The sequence below is a fragment of the Podarcis cretensis genome (assembly GCF_951804945.1).
Source record: "Podarcis cretensis genome assembly, chromosome: 1".
Taxonomy (NCBI): Eukaryota; Metazoa; Chordata; class Lepidosauria; order Squamata; family Lacertidae; genus Podarcis; species Podarcis cretensis.
The window spans coordinates 385,925-409,888 of record NC_137170.1 but is presented as its reverse complement, the minus strand read 5'-3'; positions in this window follow the sequence as shown (position 1 = coordinate 409,888).

Sequence of the window (23,964 nt, the reverse complement as noted above, 5' to 3'; positions counted from 1 at the left end):
CCACCTGGAAACCAATTTTCCTGTCTTGTTTGTAGGCCTCCATTATTTGAAAATAATGGAGCCAATCCCGTACCTTGGACTTTATTTTCTCATAACTTTGTAGTTTAAGTTCACCACCTTCTTGTTCTAAAATTTCAGAATATTTTGGCCAATTAGTTCTCATATTGAGTTTCTTTACCTCCTTGGCCTCCATTGGTGAAAGCCACCTGGGAGTTTTAATTTCCAATAAATCTTTGTACCGAATCCAAACATTGTATAGTGCTTTCCTAACAATATGATTTTTAAAACCCTTGTACACTTTAACCTTGTCATACCAAATATATGCATGCCAACCGAAGTTATTATCAAATCCTTCCAAGTCTAGAATGTCTGCATTTTCAAGAAGTAGCCAATCTTTTAACCAGCAGAAAGCTGCCGATTCATAGTACAGTCTTAAGTCCGGCAGGGCAAACCCCCCTCTTTCTTTAGAATCGGTAAGTATCTTAAACTTAATTCTGGGCTTTTTGCCCTGCCAGACAAATTTAGATATATCTTTCTGCCACTTCTTGAAACAGTCCAATTTATCAACAATTTGTAATGTCTGAAACAAAAATAACATTCTAGGCAATACATTCATTTTAATTACTGCAATTCGACCTAACAAGGAAAGCTTCAAGTTCGACCATATTTCTAAATCTTTCTTTATCTCTGTCCAGCACTTATCATAATTATCCTTAAATAGGTTTACATTCTTAGACGTCATGTTAATCCCCAGGTATTTTACACTCTTTGCCACCGCTAACCCAGTTTCCTCTTGGAATCTCTCTCTTTCAACATTTGTTAAGTTTTTTTCCAGTACCTTAGTTTTTTGTTTGTTCAACTTAAATCCTGCGACCTGACCAAATACTTGAATTAATTCTAGAACTCTCTTAGTACTAGTGTCTGGCTCTTGCAAGGTCAATACTAAGTCATCTGCAAAGGCCTTCAATTTGTAATGTCTGGCTCCGACCTGAATCCCTTTTACCAGCTGGTCCCCCCTAATCATATTTAACAAAACCTCCAGGACCGATATAAAAAGTAATGGGGATATTGGGCACCCCTGCCGTGTCCCTTTTTCAATAGGTAGTTCATCCATGACCACATTATTTACAATTAACTTTGCCTTTTGCTCAGAATAAATTGCACTTATACCATTTTCAAACTTTTGGCCTACCCCCCCATGGAGATTCTTCTTCATAAATTTCCAAGATATATTGTCAAAGGCTTTCTCCGCGTCCACAAAGATTAAAACTGCCTTTGTATTAATGTTCACTGTCAACATTTCTATAATGTCAATTATATTCCTTACATTGGTAGATATATGTCTACCCGGGAGAAAGCCTGCCTGATCTTTGTGAATCTCCTCCACCAACACCTTCTTCAGTCTTTTTGCCAAAATGTCTGCAAAATTTTTGTAATCCACATTAAGTAATGATATAGGGCGGTAGTTCTTGATCTGTTTTTTATCAATCTCAGTCTTTGGTATAAGTGTAATAAAAGCTTCTTTCCACGTCTCGGGTGCCCTTTTCCCCTCTAATATCTCGTTACAAACCTCCTTAAGCGGCTGTATTATCCAGTCCTTCAAAGCTTTGTAGTATCTGGAGGTTAATCCATCTGGCCCTGGAGATTTCCCCAATTGCATATTTTGAATGGCACCCTCTATTTCTTGTTCAGTTATTTTCTCGTTTAAGAGCAACATACTTTGTTGCGAAATTTTTTGTAATCCATATTTCTTGAGAAATTCTTCCATTTCTCTTTCGTTTTCCGGCCCTTGTGCGTATAGTCTTCTGAAATAACCCTGAAAGCAATTGCTGATCTCATTTGGTTTAGAAATCTTCTTTCCATCTACCTCCAAACTTGTGACTGTGTTCAGTTTCTGTCTCTTCTTCAATTGCCATGATAGGAGTTTTCCACATTTATCTGCCGATTCGAATGTCTTTTGTCTCATTCGCTTAATTTTCCATTCAATCTCCTGGTTCATCAATTCCATGTATTGCTTCTGATACAGTTTAATTTCTCTCAAGATCTCATGTGACTTTGGTTTAGATCTCAATTTCTTTTCACTATCTTTTATCTTTTCCAGAATTTTATCTTTCTTCTCATGCTGTTTCCTCCTTTTTAAGGAATTCTGTTGTATCAGGAAACCCCTCATCACGGCCTTGCTTGCGTCCCAGATCACTCGTTTCTCCTGCAGACAAGGTAGGCTCTGGGTCTTGCCAAGGTCCCTCAGCAAGATGTAGCTCAAGAAACCTTGAACAGAATGTCAATCACAAAGCACTAGCCAACCACTGAGTTGATTTTATCTTAAGGCAACGTAATGAAACAGAAAGTGGTGTTTAGGAAGCTAGAAGGAGAGTCTGCCTCCATTTCCTCCCCCTCTCCTTCCATGCAGAGACCAGGATTTATGGGATCCAGCAAAGACTCATAGAGCTAGGAAGGAACCCCAAGGCTCATCTAGTCCAACTTCTGTAATACATAACTAAAGAATCCCTGACCGATGGTCATCCAACCTCTACTGAGAAACCTCCAAGGAAGGGAAGTCCACCACCTTCTGAGGAAGTCCATTCCACCATCAAACAGCTCTTGCTGATGTTGAGTCAGAATCTCCCTTCTTGGAACTTGAAGCCATGGCTCCAGCTCCTTCCCCCCCAGAAAACAGGAGAAAACAAGCTTGGTGACTCTTCCATGTGACAGCAAAAGTGTGCGTGAACTTTGAGTCTTCTCCTCTGCAGGCTAAACATACCCAGCTCCCTCAAACATTCCTCACTGTCAATACATTTCTGATTCAAGATTTCATTGATGATTTGTGAAGCCCTGGATGACCTGGGGTCTAAATGCTTGCAGATCTCTCCATGCCTGAGAATTAAGATCTGCCAAGAAGATCCTCTGAATCCTTCTGCTACCAGGAGCTACATGTTGACACCAGGCAGGGTCTTCTCAGGGGTGATGCCTCAGTTGTGAGGCTCCCAATCCTCTGAAATTTGGCTGGCACCAACCTCTTCCCATTTAGGCGCCAGTTTAAAGCATGGCTTTTTGAAGTTGGAACTTGGAAATGTTCTGCAGTTTTATGGTGGTTTGAAATGTGGACTTTATTCTGCATTTATGGTCTTATGGTATCCTCCAAAATGTCTGTTACTGTTTCTGGCTCTGAGTTCTTCAGAAAAAGGGTGGGCAATACGATGCATATTTTAAACCAATCATTTAATTAATGATTAGACACTTTGGGAAGGACACCCGGCAGAGGCAGTTTCACGTGACTCATGGGAGACGCCGGCTCAGTGTGGGGATCCAGAGGCATCCTTATCTCAAAATGAGCCTGTAACTCTGCCTTTGATGTCTGACAAGCCCTCTGTGTTTTGCTGCTGTTGTTTTCATTAATGAAATTTATTTCATTAATGAAAAAATAACGGTGATGGCAGCAGTGCTCTCGAAGCAGCTGATAAACTATAAAGAACAGAATACAGAATACATAAAATTTTATCTGCCCATTATTTGCAGAGCCATGAACTCTGGATCCTTCTTGCCTGCCTGCCCAGAAGGTCTTTTTACATTGTGATTTTTTGTTGTTTTTTAAAAAACCAATGTCTTCCCTCCATCTCTTGTCCTTTCCAGCCCTTCCTCTGGCCTTCGCCATCTAGGTCTGGGGAGCCCCTGATCCTGGTCAAAAGCAGCCAGGGGAGCAAAAAGGCTCTTGGAGGGTCTGCTTTGTGGGACCAGATCTACTCTTCCTTCCCAGAGGCCTTGTAAGAGATCTGGGGTGTGTAATTTTAAGAAACTGCACGCCTGACATTTTTGTGTTCTTGTATTCTATGTGTATTAATATGTGTTATTGTTTATTTGGGTATTTAGTGGAGAAGAAGCACAGAAAAACATATATTGGAGATTCATAGGCCTTCATTTAACATTTGGTTTGCGCTTCAAAAAGCGTTTTAACTCTCCGTTTCCTGGAACAGGAAAACAGCAGAACAAGAAGAGCCCATTGTGGATAAGAGGAGGAGGAGGAGGAGGAGGAGGAGGAGGAGGAGGAGGAGGAGGAAGTAGCCATTGTATAACCAATTCACTTACTAGATTTAGCATAAATATTAATAGGCATAAAGAAGTTCATGGGATCCAGCATGCCCATTTTGGGAAGTCTGCAAGCAGGACCTGAGCACAAGAGCAGGAACTCTGCCCCACTTGAGGGAGTTGGGGGTGTTTCACCTGGAGAGAAGACTGGGAGGTGACACGAAGGCCGTCTTCAGATATCCAAAGGGCTGCCAGGTGGGAGATGGAGCAAGCTTATTTTCTGCTGCTCCAGAGCTCTGACCTGAACTGATGGATTCAAATGACAGGAAAGGAGATTTGGACTGTTAGAAGAAAAAACCTGCTCCCTGTCCTTTATGGGGTACCCAAGAGCCCATATAGAGTCCTTAAGTAGGTTCTCTATCGGTAGGAGGAAATAACAGAGGCCAACCAGAGACTACTGAGAAGCAAAGCAGCTAGTAAGCCTGATCTTTATTGAACTGTTGCAACAGGGTCCTCACTCACCACGCGCAGGAGGGAGGAGAAAACACAGAACAAAGGTGTGCAAGCCCTTATAGACTTTTTTGAAATTGCCACCCTCTAGCTCAAGACCACCACCCCCCATACATCATACATGCATCACAGAAGAAGGCGGTCTATAGCAGAAATACATCACAGAAGAGGCGGTCTACAGCAGAAAACCTGTCTGCCAGGTTACCTGAGAATGATCACTGATTACATTATTTGGGGAGTCTGGTGATTCCTTTGTGATGGTAAATACTCAGTTCCTGAATCCAGGTCACAGGCTCATCCTATTCATACACAAATAGGCCGTTAAGACAGGATCTGTGAGCACAGAGACAATGGGGAGGTTTTCCCATTTCCTTTGTCCTTGCAGAGAAAGATTTAAAGTCAATTTGGGAGAGACAAAGTCAATTTGGGAGAGATTCCGGGTGGGAGTTGATCATGGTGAGGGTTTGCCAAGCGTGCCTTCCTCTTAGCACATTTCTCCCTTTCGTCCTGAATTCGAGTGTCTTCAAGGCCCATGACACCTTTGGTCAAGGCTGTTCTCCAACTGGAGCGTTCGCAGGCAGGTGTTTCCCAGTTGTCGGTGTTTATACTACATTTTTTTAGATTTGCCTTGAGAGAGTCTTTGAATCTCCTTTGTTGACCACCAGTATTACGCTTTCCATTTTTAATAGAGTAGTTGCTTTGGAAGACAATAATCAGGCATCCGCAAAACATGACCAGTCCAACAAAGTTGATGTTAGAGTGTTAGGAGAGCCTGGCTGTGGGTCAGACCAAAGGGAGCCCATCTAGTCCAGAATCCTGTTCTTATAGTGGCCGACCAGATGCCCATTATGGGAATCTCGCAAGCAGGACCTGAGTGCAGCAGAAGCAACTTTCTCCATTCCTATCTTCCAGCAACTGGTATCATCATCACCATCACCATCATCATCAAAACAAAAAAAATTCCTTCCAGTAGCACCTTAAAGACCAACTAAGTTAGTTCTTGGTATGAGCTTTCGTGTGCATGCACACGAAAGCTCATACCAAGAACTAACTTAGTTGGTCTTTAAGGTGCTACTGGAAGGAATTTTTTTTGTTTTGACTATGGCAGACCAACACGGCTACCTATCTGTAACTGGAACCATCATCATCATCATCATCATCATCAGACCTTCAAAGGAATCCCAGCCAACACACTCTCTTCCTCAGCCCCTTCCTTCTCCCCCAGCCCTGACTTTTCTCTCTCCTTCTCTGGAGAGCCCCTCTTTCAAACGGCAGCCCTGAAGCGGCTCCTCCTCCCCGCGCCCTGTTTTCCTTCCAGCTGTGAGGGAGCAGATGCTCTCGAATGAGCTCCGCTTTGCTCCTCCGCTTCCAAATGCGAGAGCCGGAGAGTCAATCTGCTCACGTCCCCCGTAACTGCCTTTTGATGCTGGAGACCGTTTTCTCAGCGGAAGCCTTGGCTGCTCCACGCAGGCCTGCGCTGGCAGGGAAATGCCACCTTTAGCCAAGGCAATTCCACACACAGGGAGGTGCTGCAGGAAGAGGTCTTGTTCACCGCATGGGTCGTGAGATTTCGAGAGGAGGAGGAGGAGGCAGGGCTCAGTTGTTGCAGCCATATCTGTGATTGCTGCCTGCCTATGAGAATCATACACTCATAGAGTTGTAGAGCTGGGAGGGAACCCACTGGGTCATCCAGTCCAACCCCTGCAATGCAGGAATCTCAGCTAATGATTCCCTGAGGTGGCCATTTGGCCTCTGTTTAAAAACATGGATGTGGTTCTTTGGCCTGCAATGGTGTCAACTTGAATAAAATATGGGGGGAGGGCAGGTAAGCCCCACCCTGCCTAATTGATCACCTGGCACACACACCATTTGAATGGCAACGCCCATCAATTTGGAGGAGCAACCTCCTCAAATATTTTATGGGAGGGCAAAGGGACCTCGTCCCCTAGGAGTTGACTCCTATGAGCTCCAGGGACCCCTTGGCACCCCTCTCCCTCCTCTCACCCACCCACAACTTTCTTAGGGGCATTTAAGTGGCCCGGATCTTGTTTTCATAAAAACAGGAAGTGCCGCCATATTGAGTGGGGAGGAGGGGAGAAAAAGGCATAAGAAATGTGTCAAAGGGACGCACTGATCTGAACATCCAGTAATACACTGAAATGCTCACAACTTTTAATGTTGGGAACTCTAGCAAGTAACAGACCTGAAAATGCTGGGAGGGGGAATAAAGCTGACACAGACTCCTTGGAGGTTCTGAAACAGAAGTTGTATGGTGTCTTTAGCTGAGATTGCAGGGGGTTGGACTAGATGACCCTTGGGGTCCCTTCCAACTCTACAATTCTCCACTTCCATGGCCATTTTCTGACTTACAAACTCTGTCACAGCAAGCAGGTGGCAGCAAAGCAGCTGCTCCAACCAGGCCTTTGAAACACCTTTTTTAAAAAAAACTTTTGCACAAGTTCTTTTCCTCTTTCTGCGTTTATCTATTGTTTCCCTTTCTCAAATACACCATCAAATTAAGCTGCACTAATTGCTTCATGAGCAACCTTTCTGCGCAAGGCTTATCCAGCAGAGAGAGAATTATATGCTGATAAACCCACTAATCTGTGCTTAGAAAGAGAATCGCATAAAAACATATTAATACCCTTCACCTAAAGAAGCCCCCTCCCTCGTGCTCCCCCCTCATTGACAAGTGAACAGATCTCTGGGGGGGGGGAGGATTAACAACATTCCTTCAAAAGGCACAGAATATACAGCCCAGAATCCTTTGAGGCCAAGGAATGGAGGATCAGCAACCAGCGGCCACAATGGCAAGCAGGATCCGACCACAGGAGCTTCTCCGCTCTGGTGGTTTCCAGCAACTGGCGGAGCCATTGCAGCTAGTAGCCACCAATATCCCTTTCCCCCAAGGAGGGAAAGGGTCGGACCACAAAGGTCGGCCCAGTGAGGCTTTCTGAGAGTGAAAATCTGGCTGCTTCTGTTGCCATTTCCAGCTGCTGAGAGTGGAGAAATCCCAAAGTGAGTCGCCCCTTGAGAGAGGAGCTGCTCCTGCTGCTCGGGTCCTGCCTCTTCCTCCTCCTGCCCAAGGATCAGGGCCAAAGAGAGACATCATCCCAAAGCAGCCTCCCCATTTTAACAAAGGGGTTTGGGGGCATCTTTTAAACACAGAGAGAACTTTCTCCCTGAAGAACAGACTGAGGCTGAGGCTTTGGGCGCTTTTGGTCCTTTGCTCGGCTGGCTCTGGGAGCCTCCTTCCTTTTCCTCTTTGGTTATTTTCATTTCATCAGCTGCTATGTGACACTTTGCCTGGCTTGTATCTATCTGGAAGATTGATTGGTTTGTGCACAACTTTCACAGCTGCCCATTATCGGTGTGTTTGGGAATTACTGAAATGGAAGAGTTCCCCCCTCAGATCTCTACAAAGTGATGGCAGCTGCAGAGGCTGGATGGCCGCCTGCCCGGGATTCTCCAGCTCTGATTCCTGCATCGCTGCGGCTTGGACTGGATGACCCTTGGTGCCCTTCCACCTCTGCCATTGGATGATTCTGCATGAGAGGAGAAGGGTGGCTTGCTCCCCTCCCTTCCTACCTCCCTGTGCTCAGTGGCCACCGGCTGCAGCTAGCTGGAGTCCTGCACCCGGGTCCAGCAGAAGTGTGAGATGGGTTTTAACAGGTAGGAGAGTTTAATTGCAGTTTATCCCAACATAGACTATGAAGCCTTCTTTTAAACAGGTCCAGCTGAAAAGCAAGCTAGTTCCCCCCCCCCCAACTTTTCTTACCTCACTTAATACCAGATGTGGGTGGCAGAGTGGTCTAAACCACTGAGCCTCTTGGGCTTGCCGATCAGAAAGTTGGAGGGTCAAATCGTTGCTCGGTCCCTAGCAGTTTGAAAGCACGTCAAAGTGCAAGTAGATAAACAGGTACTACTGCAGCAGGAAGGTAAACGGTGTTTCCGTGCGCTCTGGTTTCCATCACAGTGTCCTGCTGTGCCAGAAGCGGTTTAGTCCTGCTGGCCACATGACCCGGAAAGCTGTCTGTGGACAAACGCTGGCTCCCTCGGCCTGAAAGCGAGATGAGCGCTGCAACCCCAGAGTCGCCATTGACTGGACTTAACAGTCCAGGGATCCTTTACCTTTACTTTTTTTTTTTACTTTACCTCACTTAACAAAGAATTTGACAACAGACTGGTAAGTCAGTTTATAATGTGATTTACTTACTCATAGTCTTGCATGGGTTCTCAGCTACAGCAGCAGTAAAACTATGCAGGTAAAATACTTCTGTTTACAGCAGAAACTATCTCAGGTATGTACCTGACCTGGAGCAAGCAGCCCTCCATCCTCCTGCATGGCTGGTCAAGAGGGGAGGAGCCGGGAATTACTATTTGTTTCTTCCCTCCCAGGAGAGGAGGGAAATGACATCACACAGAGCCCTCTCTACCCACTACATTCCTATGGTCGATCAGCAATGCAGCTCTGTGGCCGTATTCCCTTCTCATGCGAACTAGCAAGAACGTGCATTGTTAGGGTTGGCTCCTAAATCTCCCACCAGCTGGCCTTGTCCTGCACCCGGGCCCAGCAGAAGAGCCCCTTGCGAGGAGGGGAGCCAAGGGACCCATCGCTCTGCCAGCTTCTTGTGAGCCTCCCAGGGCTGAGGCATCACCAGGAAATGCTGGTCGGCTGAACAGTCAAGTGAAAAGAACTGTTACCAAAGCCTTAGACAGGGAGGGAGCAGGCCAAGGGGTGCATAATGCAGGCTGGAGGTGCAGGATGCAAGCGCTGGGTGCCAGCTCCTCATCTCTCTGAAAAGACACTTCCCAGGAGGAAATGGAGTTCCCTTCCCACGGCTTCTGGGGGGGCCTTTGGGAGATCCTGCAGGCCGGGCACAGGAAGCCGCTGGTCTTGGGAAAGAGGCTCACTGGGCAAGACCTGCCTGGCCCGGCTCTCTCCCGGGTGGGCCCATGCGCTCCTTTTCTCATGACAGGAGCCATTGCACAGAGCACCCAGAACTGTAGAGCTGGAAGGCACCCAAGCGGTCATCTAGCCCAACCTCCAGCAACGCAGGAATCATGCGGCAATGGAGGTGGACTGCCACAGACACTCTGGCCAGGGCAGGACTGGGAGGGACTAGCAGCCCCCCCCATCCAGGTTTCTCCTGCAGAAGTCCTGCCCTTCGTGGGTTTGGGGGGGGGAGAGATATGCCACCGCTGCTGCGGCTCACACTGAGAATGGCTCTGCATATAGCATATAATAAATAAATAAACCCCACCCTCTGCAATTTCTTTCATTTTCCAAAACCTGAAATTTCAATCTCTGGTACAAGTCCCCCCCCCCCCCGGGGAAAACATCTGAGAATGAATTGGCTGGCACAGAGTGAGTGGAAATTCCAATCTGGAGGAAAAACAACCAATTCTGTAAAACCGGTAATTGGGTCTCTTTCCCCTTAACTATATACATGCATCATCAGGACAGATCCTGAGGTGGTGCTGGGGAGACAGACTCTGGGGGGAACAGGGAGGCAAACGGAGGAAGGAGAGAAAAGGGTGGGGGGCAGGACAAAGGTCTCAAGAGCCCCCTTCCATCATGCCACAGTATGCCAAATGGAGGCAAAGAGCATGTGCAGAGAGCCCTTCCCCACAGCGCTTAGTAAGGAGACCATTCCCCCTGACACCTTCCATGTAAAAGGTAAAGGTAAAGGACCCCTGGATGGTGAAGTCCAGTCAAAGGCGACTATGGGGTTGCAGTGCTCATCTCGCTTTCAGGCCAAGGGAGTCGGCGTTTGTCCACAGATCTTGTGGCCAGCAGGACTGAACCACTTCTGGTGCAACAGAACAGCATGACAGAAACCAGAGTGCACGGAAACGCCGTTTACCTTCCCGCCACAGGTGCCTATTTATCTACTTGCACCAGTGTGCTTTCGAACTGCTAGGTTGGCAGGAGCAGGGACAGAGCAGTGGGAGCTCACTCTGTCATGGGGATTGGAACTGCCAACCTTCCAAATGGAAGCCCAAGAGGCTCAGTGGTTGAAACCACAGCGCCACCCATGTGGTCACCCCCTGACACCCTCCATGTGGACATGGCTTAGCTAGTAAACATTTCCCTTTCACCAAGGAGGTACCTGAGTTCTAGAAAGAAGCCCATCAAGGTCTGGGGGTTCTCTGAGGGCAAGAAGCCACTTGGGGTCTTGAGTTGAACCTCTGGGACCCTAGGTGGGGCAAAGGTGGAGACCCCCCATCGTAGGATGGCTTGAGGAGAGGTCTATCAATGGCTACTAGCTTTGAAGGCCATGCTCTGCACTCCACAGTAGGAGGCAGCCATGCTTCTGAAGGCCAGTGGCTGGAACCCCAGGAGGGAGCTGCTCTGATGCTCTGGACGACGCAGGCCTGATCTCCTCTTGCGGCCCATGCCTTGGCTGCTTCAGGACTCACAACAAGCCATTTCCTTGTAAGATTAATATCCCACCTGTCATCACAAGTTCTCCCAGCGTGGCTCACATTCCAGTAAAAGGAAGAGGAGGAGGACAAGAAATCCTGTGCAGTCAATCAATAAATGAAGAAACGTCACCAGAAACCAAAAAGAGAAAACACAAGAAAGCCATTTGAGGTCTCAGCCATTTCACCTGCTCCCTGTTTCCTCTGCCTGGCCTTTCAATATTTCAGAGTCCCAGGAGGGAGGGAGGGGGTCTCTACTGAGATTGACAGGCAGCCCCTCGGGGCGCCATTTCTCAGACAAGTGAATTGCCCTGATTTCCTGCCCCCTCAGAGATGGGCTTGTAATAATGCCACGGTACACACGGGGAACGTGCCTTGACAGCCTCTCCTTCCAGCGTGCGAGGAATCATCTCTGGTCCCCTTTAATTAAGGTTTGTGCTCAACGAAGTTTGAAGAAGCCTTTAATTCATCATCTCTTTTCTTCTGGCAACTTCCAGTTAGCAGCAGTCGCAACGGCTTCGCAGGCCCTTAATCAGATTTCCCTTCCCTTCTGGTTACAGAAGGATTAATGCCCAGAACTCCCAGTCATTGGAGAATCTGGGGGTATCACAAGGGAGCCCCCCAATTCACACTTGCCCTGGGCGGAGACTCCTCATGATGAACATAAGAACGCCAGAAGAGCCAATGGCCCACCCAGTCCAACATCCCTGAGATGCTCCCATCCCAGTGTTTCCTATAATCCTCATCTGCCCACACTTTCTGAATCCAGTTTATTTGATTCATATGCTTTGCAATTCCACCAAGTCTGTTTGTTAATATTTGTAACCATCACAAACACAAATGCACACACCCTCTGCTTTTTGGCTGTTTTCAAGCAGAGGTTGGGGGCCATCTGTCAGGGATCCTTTAGCTGTGAATCCTGCACTGAAGGGGGTTGGACTAGATGACCCCTAGGAGGGCCCTTCCAACGCTATGATTCTACAGATCTTTGGTTTTGCCCCGCCAGTCGCCTTTCTGGGTGAGGGGAGAGCAGAGTGCAGTTGTTCCTCCGTGTTCACTGCCGACTCTTGCTCAGAAAGCATCTGCTTCCCCTCACCTTTGCCACAGCTGTCTTTTGGCAGGCAGCGCCAATGTTTGCCTTTGCAAGGTGGCTCTGCTGGCGCCTGGCAAATGTGCCAACCAGCCAAAGGGCTCAGGCAGCATCTGGGAAAGATGCGTCAAGCAGCCCAGAAACAGCTGCTGGGAGACAAAGGCTTTATATACAGCTACGCAACACAAATAAGGGTTGCGCTTTTCAAAAATGTTACCAGCAAAATCATTTGGAGTGCCTGATGCTTCCCTTGGGGAGATCTGGAGAAATAGGCAGAGGCTCCTGCTCTGCTCCAGCAGCTGAAGGAGACGTCTCTGCCCTGCCTCCCAGTGGAGAATCATAGAGACAGAAGGGACCCCAAGGGTCATCCAGTCCAACCCCCTGCAAAGCAGGAATCTCAACTCAAGCATCCAGGACAGATGGCCCTCCAACCTCTGCTTGAAAACTTCTAAGGAAAGAACATCCAGGACCTTCCAAGGGAGTAAAACAGACCAATTCCTTATGATATGGTACAACTTGATTCAATACAGTATGTTAATTATGATTCATACAGTCTAAACCTGCATCCAGTGTTTACATGGTTAATTCAATAAGATATATTTGATGGAGGTGGCCTCCTCTCTTTCATGTGAATATTTGTGTTTAATGTGAATATTTCATGTGAATATTTATGTTTAATGTCAGCACACATTGCTAGACACTCAATGGTTCCTCCATATTCAATATTTCTGGGTTGATTCTTTTTCTATTCTATATTTTTCTCAGTTTGCAAATGTACAAATTGAGATGTTTTGATATTGTATTTGCTGCTTAAAAGCAAAAGATAAAGTTCGTTACAAAAAAGAAAGAAAACCATCTTCTGAATTTGAGAGAAGTCCCCGCCTCCCTCCTCCCCCTCCTGTCTCCATGGGGGTGGGGGTGGGAAACCCCCCCCCCCGGCTGATGTCCCCCTCTGGCTCCCAGCAAGGTTTCCCAGCTGAGCAAGTGCCAGAGGCAGCTCCTGCCATCCTCCTGCCTCTGCCTGCAAGAAGGAGATATGCAGAGCAAGGTAACAAGTTCAGTTCTTTCACATTTCCAGAAATATATGCAAATGAAATTTTAATGGTTTCTGATGCCCTTCCCCCAGTGTGCAGAAGACGGGGCGAGAGGAGGAGGAGGAGGAAGAAGACCAGGGCACAAAAATGCTATTTACACACACCTGTGCAAAAGGACTAGAGAAACAGCTTGGATGCTGCCTGGATTTCCTGACAGCTCAGGTCGTAGAATCATCGAATGTGTAGAGCTGAAAGGGACCTCAAGGACCATCTAGTCCAGCCCCCTGCAATGCTTAAAGCCACTAGTTCTGGTCCTCCCCTCCAGCGCAGAAGAAAAGAAGCTTGTTCCATCTTCCATACAGCCCTTCAGAGAATTGAAGGTGGCTCTTGTCGTGAGTTTGTGGGGAGGGGGTTAGGTCGTATACCTGAGTCCCTTCTAATTCCTGGATCCAACAAGGATCCAGTTGCTGGAATAGCCAGACAATCTTGGTAATGGCCCTAAAGTAGGGGTCATTAAGGTAACAAAGGAAGGGGCTCTGTGCCAGAAACCCAATGTGTGGGCTCACCTCGCTGGTAGTTAGACAAGGCGGGTGAGAGTTGAGGTTTGTGAGCTGGAAACAAGAAGCAAGCTGCAGGATGTCAAGCGCCAGAGCCAAGCCTGATTTCTGCTGGAATCCAGTGTGACTATGGGAGAAGAAAGATCCTCTTGGGGTGTTAATGCTGTGAGTCCCTCCACCACAGACTCCGGTTGTAAAGATGTGTAAATAAACCATCTCTCCTAAAGACACCACAGTTTCCTCTGTCCCTCATTCCAAGGAAAGCAAACCCTGGCTAAGCAGCTGGAATCCCTGCTGATAGTCTGGGGTGGCAGGCAACGCCCCAATATCTCCCCTGTCTTCTCTTCTGCAGGCTAAACAGACCAACTCCCTCCATCATCCCTCCAAAGGCTCCGCTCATCTCCGTCTCCCTTCTCTGCACTCCTTGTCAGCATCTTTGTGGGCGGGTGCAGGACTGGCTGTGGTTCCCGGGAGAGGGAGAGAGGCAGCCAGAAGAGCAGAGATGGAGGAAGAATGCTCCTGCCTCCTTTGGCCCCGTTCTGTGCATTCAGACCTCGGTGCCCTTTAATGCTCTTGCAGGGAGTCATTTAGTACAGAGTGAAAAGGAAGATGATGGATGGCAGCTCAGAAGCTTCTCTCAGCTTGTGACACGTATTTATCTTTGACAAGATGAAGAAAGGCCCCTTCTGTCCAGATCTGTCTCAATTAACCGCAAGAAGCCCGGCACCAGCTATTAAGGGACGGCGCAACAATCCCATCGCGTTGGGAGGGCCTTGCTCAACTCCATCGGCCTCCAATTAAACCTGAACCTGAGGAGGGCAGCAGCTGAGGCAAAACCCAGCCAGGGCAGTGGGGGGGGGTTGTGGGTCTCCTTCCCTGCCAGAAGGCATATTTCACGGCAACATCGTTATGCTAAAATTGCCTCCATTTTGTCATTATTAGGAGAGGCCCATTGATGGCTACGAGCCTTTTCGTCTGGGCCCTCACGGTCCGAGGCAGCTGTGCTTATGAATATCAGTTGCTGGAAGCCCCAGGAGAGAGAGGGATCTTGCGCTTGGATCCTGCTTGCAGGTGGCCCCTGGGAGAACAGGAGGCTGGACCGGGGGGGGGGGTCATGGGCCTGATCCAGCTGCAGGACTCTTCTTGTGTTCTTAGTACTTCCTTTGAAACTGCAGGCCAGGCTTGGTCTCTGGAAAGCCTTCCAAGCACCATCTCCAGAAGTAGCAGAGCAGCCATGGGGATCAAGCCCAAAGAGGAACTTTCTTCCACTTGGTAGATCTTAAGTGTTGAGTGGATGGAGATACGTAGGAGAGAATATTTTATGCAGTAATTACCCTTCCTTGGTCTCACTTGTGTAAGAACGCAAATAACAATTTCAGCAGAGAAATTCTTCTAGAAAAATTAAACCTTCTTAAACCTTGGAGTGATATTTCCCCTTTTTTTAAGTAGGGCCCCAAAGCAGCAGCTGGATCAGGCCAAGGGGCCAGGCTGGGCAGGGTTGGGGGCGCACTGACTCCCGCCTCCTGCTTCCTGCAGTGATCAGCTGGCTGCCCCAGTGAGAGACCCTCCAGCCCCTCTCAAGCCACTCTAGCCATTGACCTTGACTAGGATATCTTGTGGCAATGGGTTCCATAGTTTAACTACATGCTGTGTGGAATACTCTGTCTTCGTCCCTGTCCTGAGATTCTTCTCATGGCTTGTTATTTTTTGCTCTTGTTATTGGTTTTTATTGGCTGTCTCCAACTACCGTAAGTCATAGTTCTTTATTTATTTAAACGGTATACTGCCATTCATCCGTGGATTTCAGGGTGGTTCACAACATAAAAAATGCATACTAAAAACAAGAACAAATAAAAACTCCACAAACCAAGAAGTCTCCCCTCGCCCCACCATTGAAATCAACCAGTGAAATGCTGGGGCACCCATTCATTCTATGGCCCAGAGCAACCTGGGTGTCCAGAGGAGGGCAACCAAAATGGTCAAAGGCCTGGAAACGGAAATGGTCAAAGGCCTGGAAACGATGCCTTATGAGGAACGGCTAAGGGAGCTGGGCATGTTTAGCCTGGAGAAGAGGAGGTTAAGGGGTGATATGATAGCCATGTTCAAATATATAAAAGGATGTCACATAGAGGAGGGAGAAAGGTTGTTTTCTGCTGCTCCAGAGAAGCGGACACGGAGCAATGGCTCCAAACTACAAGAAAGAAGATTCCACCTAAACATTAGGAAGAACTTCCTGGCAGCAAGAGCTGTTCGACAGTGGAATTTGCTGCCAAGGAGTGTGGTGGAGTCTCCTTCTTTGGAGGTCTTTAAGCAGAGGCTTGACAACCATATGTCAGGAGTGCTCTGATGGTGTTTCCTGTGTAGCAGGGGTTGGACTCAATGGCCCTTGTGGTCTCTTCCAACTCTATGATTCTATGATTCTATGAACCTCTTTGCCTGCCCTATCTGTTCATCCCGAGAGAAGCTGGTGATGGAGGAGGAACTCTGGGGAACTTCTCAACTAAGGAGTTATAGTATTACCATTCAGGAAACAAATATCTGCAAAACTTCAAGCATTTCAAAACAAAATTTTTAAGTGCCCCATTCACATCAAGTGACTTGAAAAACAAAAACATCCTCTATTGACTGTTACAAATTGATTTCTTTTCTTTTCTTTTCTTTTCTTTTCTTTTCTTTTCTTTTCTTTTCTTTTCTTTTCTTTTCTTTTCTTGTCCTTCCAAACATCCGATCGATACCAGAGACTAGAAAAAAAGAAGATATTCACACACACAAAAGTACCTGGGAAGGTAGAATGGAGGACATTCAGACCCAGAACTTCTGCAAAATCAAAATAGGGCACAGTGTGATCTCCTTTCATTATACAGTGATTGTAGCTCACCCAACGCTGCGTTTTGGTCAGAAGACATTCAGGAAGCCTCCACCGCCTCTGTTTATAGTCTTTCTTTCCTCCTTTCCTTTCCTTTCTCTTACATATCCCACCCTTTCAGTTGCACCAGTGGGAAGTGAGGCCACTATCAGTCACCAAAAATCAGGCCACCAACCTAATTCCAGGAGGGAAGGGGGGGTCTCTCCAGAAAGTGAATCTCTCCCAAGCTCATTCTCCAAAGAGGCCCTGGAGGGAGGTGGATGACAGTGATGGTCAAAGGTTCTTCGGGTGGTGAAATCCTCAGAGAAGCAGGAGATTCCAGAGGTTCGAAATCCCATTGCTTCTGGCTTTATCTGTGAAGGGAAAGCCACTTCCGGGCCTGCCCAGGAGGTGGGGTTGCGGGCGTCACGCCCACCCCACGTGAGCGGGGGCTGGCGCCAGCCCCCGCGAGACCAGGGGAATCCTCTTCGGGCCGGCCCCCCCAGCCAGCCAATCAGCTGGTCGGCTGGGGGGCGCGGCTTCCACTATTTAGGGCCAGCGCGGAGGGGGCTCGCCCTCTTTTCGCTGGCTCGCCCCCACGTTTTTGGTGGTATTTTGGCTCCTGTTACTTGTGCTTGGTCGCTGCCTTTAGAATTTTGTTTCACAGGTCGTTTTTAGAGCGGGGAGTACTTCTTTTCAGCACCCATTTGGTTATATAGCTGCCGCTTTTGCGATCAGCTGACGGGCGGTATTGCGGTTGCGATCAGCTGTTTGGCGGTACCGCGGCGCATTTAACCATCCAGCCGCACGCGCGCTTTTGCGTTTAGCTGTTTGGCGGTACTGCGGCTCATTTAACCATCCAGCCGCACGCGCGCTCTTGCGATCAGCTGTTTGGCGGTACTGCGGCTCATTTAACCATCCAGCCGCACGCGCGCTTTTGCGATCAGCTGTTGGGCGGTACTGCGGCTCATTTAACCACCCAGCCGCACGCACGCTTCTACGATCAGCTGTCTGGCGGTTCCCCGCTTCACCTTCGCTTCGTCCACCCTTCTCCCTCCGCTGCAGGACAGCGCTTCGCCTGCGCTTTGCCTACCCTCCCTTTGCTGCAGGACAGAGCGCTCGCGCCCATCCGTTCTGCCCCGGATCGCTCAGGCTGAGGGGTCCAGCCAGCCGCCACCCAGCTGTTACTCTCCTGCGGTTCTGCTTGACTTCCAGAAGAGGACTTCGCCATCAGGTTGTATCTCGTTAATTTACTGTGATTCTTAGCCGCTGTTAGAGGAGCGCGCAGGTCCCTTGCTCAGTTTCTTTAATTGTTTTAATCTGCTATTGTGAGGGCAGTTGCTTTTGGGGGTTGCTGTTTCTCGCTTTTCTACCGGCTGCTCGGAGATTGTGCAGCGTTGCTAGGCGACGAGATAGTTTTGGCAGCCATTTTGGCTGAGCACGTGGGCTTGAGGCGGCAGCCATTTTAGGTGAGGCAAGCCACGTGGGAACTAAATTTTAGTGCGTCTTTGTTCGTTGCTTTGGCTCGCTGCTTTGGCTAATTCAGGAGGGTACTGGAACAGTGCGTGTAACTTCTGACTGTGTGCAGCGCTTATCCATTTTTTGTTGGGATTTTATTACATCACTCGCTTGCTTAAGGCAGGATTGATTTGTTTAACAGCGGTTGGCACCATTGCTTAGCGTCCAGCTGGTCCGGGCGCCATTTTGCTGGACCACGTGATCTCCGTAGCGGTCGCCATTTTGGGATAGGCGGTCACGCGTGGGAGCGTGTGTTTGGGCAATTGCCTCACTAGTGTTCTTATCCTTTAAATAATACTAACTCGGTTCTTTAGTAAATTTGAAGGATAATTTTAGGGCAATTTATTTGGCACAGCATCAAATAGCAGTCAACCCTTTGCAGTAGGTGCAGCAGAGGCAATTCAGTTATCACTCCTTTGCTGCCTTATTTCCTGATTTTATTTGCTGGTATTACTGGGATTTACTGCATTATTACTTTAATTTCCTTGCTGGTATTGTTGTGATTGGCCTTATTTACCGCGACTGGCTTGGCCTTAATTTATTTCGATTTAAGTAAATTTGATTAATCTTAATTTGATTCATTTTCCTTCTTATTTTACTTTACTTCATTTCACTTAGATTTTATTTTCTTTGAATTTGATCTAATTTGATTACTTTCACGCTGCTAATTTTAATTAAAGTGCTTGTCTTGGGCATAGCATAATTAAAGCAAGTGTGCCTCTAATCATTTAATTACTATTTTATATAATTCATAAGCTGTTTCAAAGGTAATCTAGTCCTAAGCTTCTTTGCAAGAGTTTTATTTGGCATTTAATTAGTTACTTAGGCACGGGCAGCCTAGCTTTGCTGCGGTAAGGGTATAGCGCAACTTCCCTAGTGTTTCCCCCCTTGGGTACTCCGGCTAGAATAAAACGAATAAATAGTTAGATAATCAAATAAATAAGTGGATAAATATTAATAATAATAAAATAATAATAATAATAAATTAATAAAAAAAAAAAAAAAAACCAGAGCTATTACAGTGCAGACAGTACTGAGCTAATATCACTCTACTTGAAGCAGACAGTTCTGAGCTAATATCATTCGGCAGTGACACTTACCAGTGATTTTAGCTTCAGCTAAGTCTGTCCAGTGCAGTCAATACTGAACTACATTACAGACCACTGCTTAATCCAGGGTGCTGATTGAAGATATGTCGGCTCAGGGCAATCAGGTAAATGGCGTTGGATCTGGAGGGAACCAAGGGAACCAGGAGGAGTCTCAACCGTTTATTATTCCTAGTAACCCTCAGGCTTTGGCCCAGTTTTTCACTGCCTTCCAGGAGTTTTATAAGCAAAGCAGGTCGCCAGGTCAAGCGGCACCCGCGCCAGGGGCAGCAACTTCAACGGCAATCGCGACAGCGCCCGCATCGGTTGCACCGGTAATCGTGTCGCCAATGACAACGGCAGCAGGACCATCGGCGCCTTCTGCGCCAATACCGTTCTCCCAGGATTACATTGAAGACTCTCAACTTAGTGAGGTAGTACTTCCTGGTACTTCGACATCCACGATGGCGGTGTTGGCTGCGGCAAAAAAGGCGACAGGTCGGCGTAAGAAAAGCACCAGCTCTCAGCCGGCCTCCTCAGGCAAGGCAAGAGGAGGCCAGAGGGGAGCCGCGAAGGGCAAGGTTGGCACCCAGGGCTCTAAGGCTACTAACCCTAAGAAAGTCCTAGGTGCATCTAGTCTTTTTCAGATCCCGCCCCCGCAGACGGCGCCAGCCGAGGGCGCGTCGGAATCAACTTCGGATGAGGAGGGGCATGATCGACAGGCGGTACTTGCAAGTGGCATTCCAGAACAGGCCCCCCCGGAGGTCCCTTCAGGGAAGAGGAAAGAAAAAAGGAAGCACACGTCCAAGAAGAGCAAGAAGAGCAGGCGGTCGGAATCCGAGGAGGACTCAGGTACTTCTTCCTCATCCGATTCTGATAGCGATGCTCCTAGGGAGGAGTATTGGGGCCATGGGGAGGATTGCGTGGGTCTTCCCGCATGGGCACATGAAAGGAGGGCCAACTCCTATCGTAAGACTTTCAATGGAACATTGGAATGGAAGGATGGCTCCCTGGTGCCAGATGTAAAAACCTCCACTCATTCCTCCACAGATTTCATTGTAGGCAACCACTTATCCCAAAGAAAAAGGGATAAAATCCTCAATGGGGATTTTATTGATTTATTCAGATTGTTGCCCCCTGCCAAACTGACAGGGAAAGGGGAAAAGAGGCGCAGTTACGGGAAGCGCAAATACAGAGCACCAAGAGTCGAACGCACTTTCGACAATTGGCTCAATGGGTTCCAGGTGTTTATGGGTGTGGTCAGCGCTGCTTATCCTAAACGGGCAATGCATTTGATCGCGTACTTGGCCCATGTTCGGAGGGCGCGGGAATTAGCCGGTGATTTTGCTGCTATGAATTACGACGAAGACTTCCGTAGAAATGCTTCTTTGCTACCCTCCACGCGCTGGGACCTGAGGGACCAAAACTATTGGTCGGACCATGTGGGCCCCTTCGTGGAAAAGAAGTACCAGGATCCATCAAGATCTTGGAGGACCGCCGCCAAGCAGAAGCGCCTATGTTGGGAGTTTAATAAAGGGGTTTGTGCAAGGCCGGCCTGTAAGTACAGTCACGAATGTGAAAGATGTTGGGGTAATCACCCAGCTACTGCCTGCATTAAAGGGAGGCAGCCCTTTCGGGGTGGTAGGGGCTCCTACAATCACGGTCCCAGAGGTGGCCAGGGAGCCTCTTTCGGACCTCAAGGGAACAGGCAGTAACCTCAATTTGGCATTGGCCTATTCCCCCATCAAGCTGGCCCCGTTAAAAAACCTTTTAGACATCTACCCCAATAGAACAGCTGCAGTGTACTTATGGGAAGGTTTTAGCTCTGGTTTCAGAATCCCGGTAGCGTTTCCACCCAATTCGGGCGATCCCCCTAATCAGAAGTCAGTCAGGGAGATGCCGGAGGTTGCCCGAAAGAAAATTAGCAAAGAAATCAAAGCAGGCAGGGTAGCCGGCCCCTTTTTAGCTCCGCCTATCGTTGGCCTTCATGTATCCCCTTTAGGCATAGTCCCCAAGAAAGCGCCCGGCGAGTTTCGCATGATTCACAACCTTTCCTATCCAAAGGGAGGGTCCGTCAATGATGCGATACCGCAGGAGCTTTGTACAGTGAAATACGCCACCTTCGACCAAGCGGTCAAAGTCATTCGCCAATTTGGTAAGGGAGCGTGGCTGGCGAAATGCGACATCGAGTCGGCCTTTAGGCTTCTGCCAGTGCACCCGGAAGATTTCCGGTGGCTTGGATTCAAGTTTGAGGGGGCTTATTTCGTGGACAAGGCTATGCCCATGGGTTGCTCAGTGGCATGCGCAGCCTTTGAAGCATTCAGTACCTTCTTGGACTGGGCCCTTCGCTTTAGATCTGGCTCAGAGGGTGTGTCACATTACCTAGACGACTTTATCCTCGTTGCTGATAGCAGGCATGGGTGTGCAGAGCTTCTCAAAGCTTTCATATCTTTAGCAGGCGAGCTGGGGGTTCCCCTAGCCGACGACAAAACGGAGGGCCCAGCTACTACCATGGTCTACTTAGGCATCGAGTTGGACACTGTAGCGCAGACCTCAAAACTGCCCAGAGAGAAGCTGGTGGCACTTGGTGGTCTCATTCAGCAACTCCTCCCCCTTAAAAAAGTTACCCTTAGGCAGATCCAATCTCTTCTTGGTCATCTAAATTTTGCTTGCCGCGTGGTTTCCCCTGGCCGTCCTTTCTGTGGTCGCCTCGCTAGGCTGTCGGCTGGCCTGCGTTCCCCTCATCATAGGATTCGGCTTTCTAGGGAAGTAAAATCTGACCTACAAGTTTGGTTGAAGTTCCTCGAGAACTACAACGGTATTTCTCTATGGCAGGAGAACTTATCACTGCAGGTGGACTTTCAAGTGCATTCGGATGCTTCAGGCTCCCTCGGGTTTGGCGTATACTTTAAGGGGCAATGGTGTGCCCAGCGTTGGCCGGAAGCCTGGAAGGGAGGGCCCATTACCAGAGACCTAACCTTCCTAGAATTCTTCCCGATTGTAGTGGCAACCCACTTATGGTCAGAGGTCTTTAGCAACCATAGGGTTTGCTTCCACACCGACAACCAGGCGGTAGTTGCAGTCATCACCAGGCAGGCCGCGCATTCCCCTAGAGTTGGTGCCCTCCTGCGTTCCTTTGTTCTCCGCTGTTTAGAACTTAATATCCACTTCTCTGCCAAATTTGTGCCTGGTGTTAACAATGATATCGCGGACGCCCTATCTCGTTTTCAGATGGACCGCTTCCGCTCGTTAGCACCGGATGCTCAGTTACTACCTCAGCCCTTCCCGGAACAGCTGTGGAGACTTGGGGACCAGAGTACTGGGAACCAGAAGTGATTCAGGGAGTATTAGCATCATTGGCGCCCTCCACATTGAGATCTTATAAGAAGGCGTGGTCAGATTTCTTAAAGTTCCGTGAGAAATCCAACGCCGCCAGGAGCAAAGCCCCTCCTGTTAGGTCTGAGGTCTTGTCTTATTTAGTGCACTTGAAGCGCCTGGGACGTGCCCCAAAAACCCTCAACCTACAGGCCGCAGCGATTTCTTTCTTTTGCAAAGCGTTATTTTCGTCAGACCCATGCGCTGAGTTTGTCATACGTAAGACCCTCGAAGGCTGGCGTAGACTGCAGCCCCCAGCCCAGGATGCAAGGAGGCCTATATCTTTTGACATACTTTCCCAGATCCACAAAAGGTTGAGAACGGTCTGTTGGTCAAAATATGAGGCGCGCTTGTTTTCAGCGGCATACTCCATTGCCTTTTTCGGGGCAATGCGTGTGGGTGAGGTGGTTTTTGAGGAAGGGCTGCACGGCTCCTCCCGGGGCTTACTGTTGAGTGACATTGCGCTTTCACAGGACGATTTGGTCGTGCGGATTCGTAGTTCCAAGACAGACCAGTTCAGAAAGGGGGCTCTGGTCCGGCTACTGGCAACAGGGGAACATGGCCCATGTCCGGTGAAAGACACCAGACGCTTCTTGTCTATGAGACCTAACATGGCAGGGCCTTTATTGATCCATGCGGACGGCGTACCCCTGACACGGCACCAATTCACCAGGGTCATGCGCTTAACACTTAAAGCTTGTGGCCTCCCACCAGCAGTTTTCGCGGCACACTCCTTTAGGATTGGAGCGGCCACCACGGCAATGCACCTGGGCCTTTCGGCCGAGAGGATTAAGGATCTAGGCCGCTGGAAATCGGACGCATACAAGCGCTACCTGAGAAATAATTCGTGACATCCCAGCCAAGGAATTACTGACCATGCCTGTCTTTTGATTTCTTGCAGGAGTTATGGGGGTGCGCGTCTGGATAATCGGGCACAGCATCGTGCATTGGGCCAGGGTCCGCGCCATCAATTCCGGTCTGGGGCCGCGACTGGGCTTGCCTGAGGGCATCACGATATCTTGGGTCTCACGGAGGGGAATGCGTTGGGCTGAGATGTTGCCCGCATTTAAGATCAGAGTCGCGAGAGAGGGCCCCCCGGATGCTTTACTTATACAATTGGGTGAAAACGACCTAGCCTATAGGAAGGCGGCCGATCTGCAGTGGCACATATTTGGTGACTTGGAGGAGCTTAAGGCCGCTTACCCAAACCTCACAATCATTTGGGCCTCCTTGATGGAGAGGCGGGTTTGGAGGGATTGCAGGTGCCCGATGGCCATAAATAGGGCGAGGAAAGCCGTGGATCGGGCGGTGGTGCGTAGAGTGGCAGCCCTGGGGGGAAAGGTCATACGACACCCGGGCATTCGTTTCAATTGTGAGGCCCTCTACCGGTTTGATGGCGTGCATCTGTCTGATGCAGGAAATGATAGATGGCTGGAGGACATAGCTAAGGGGATAAGGGATTGGTTTCAGGCATGAGAGGATTGGCGGCGAGCGTTTGCTC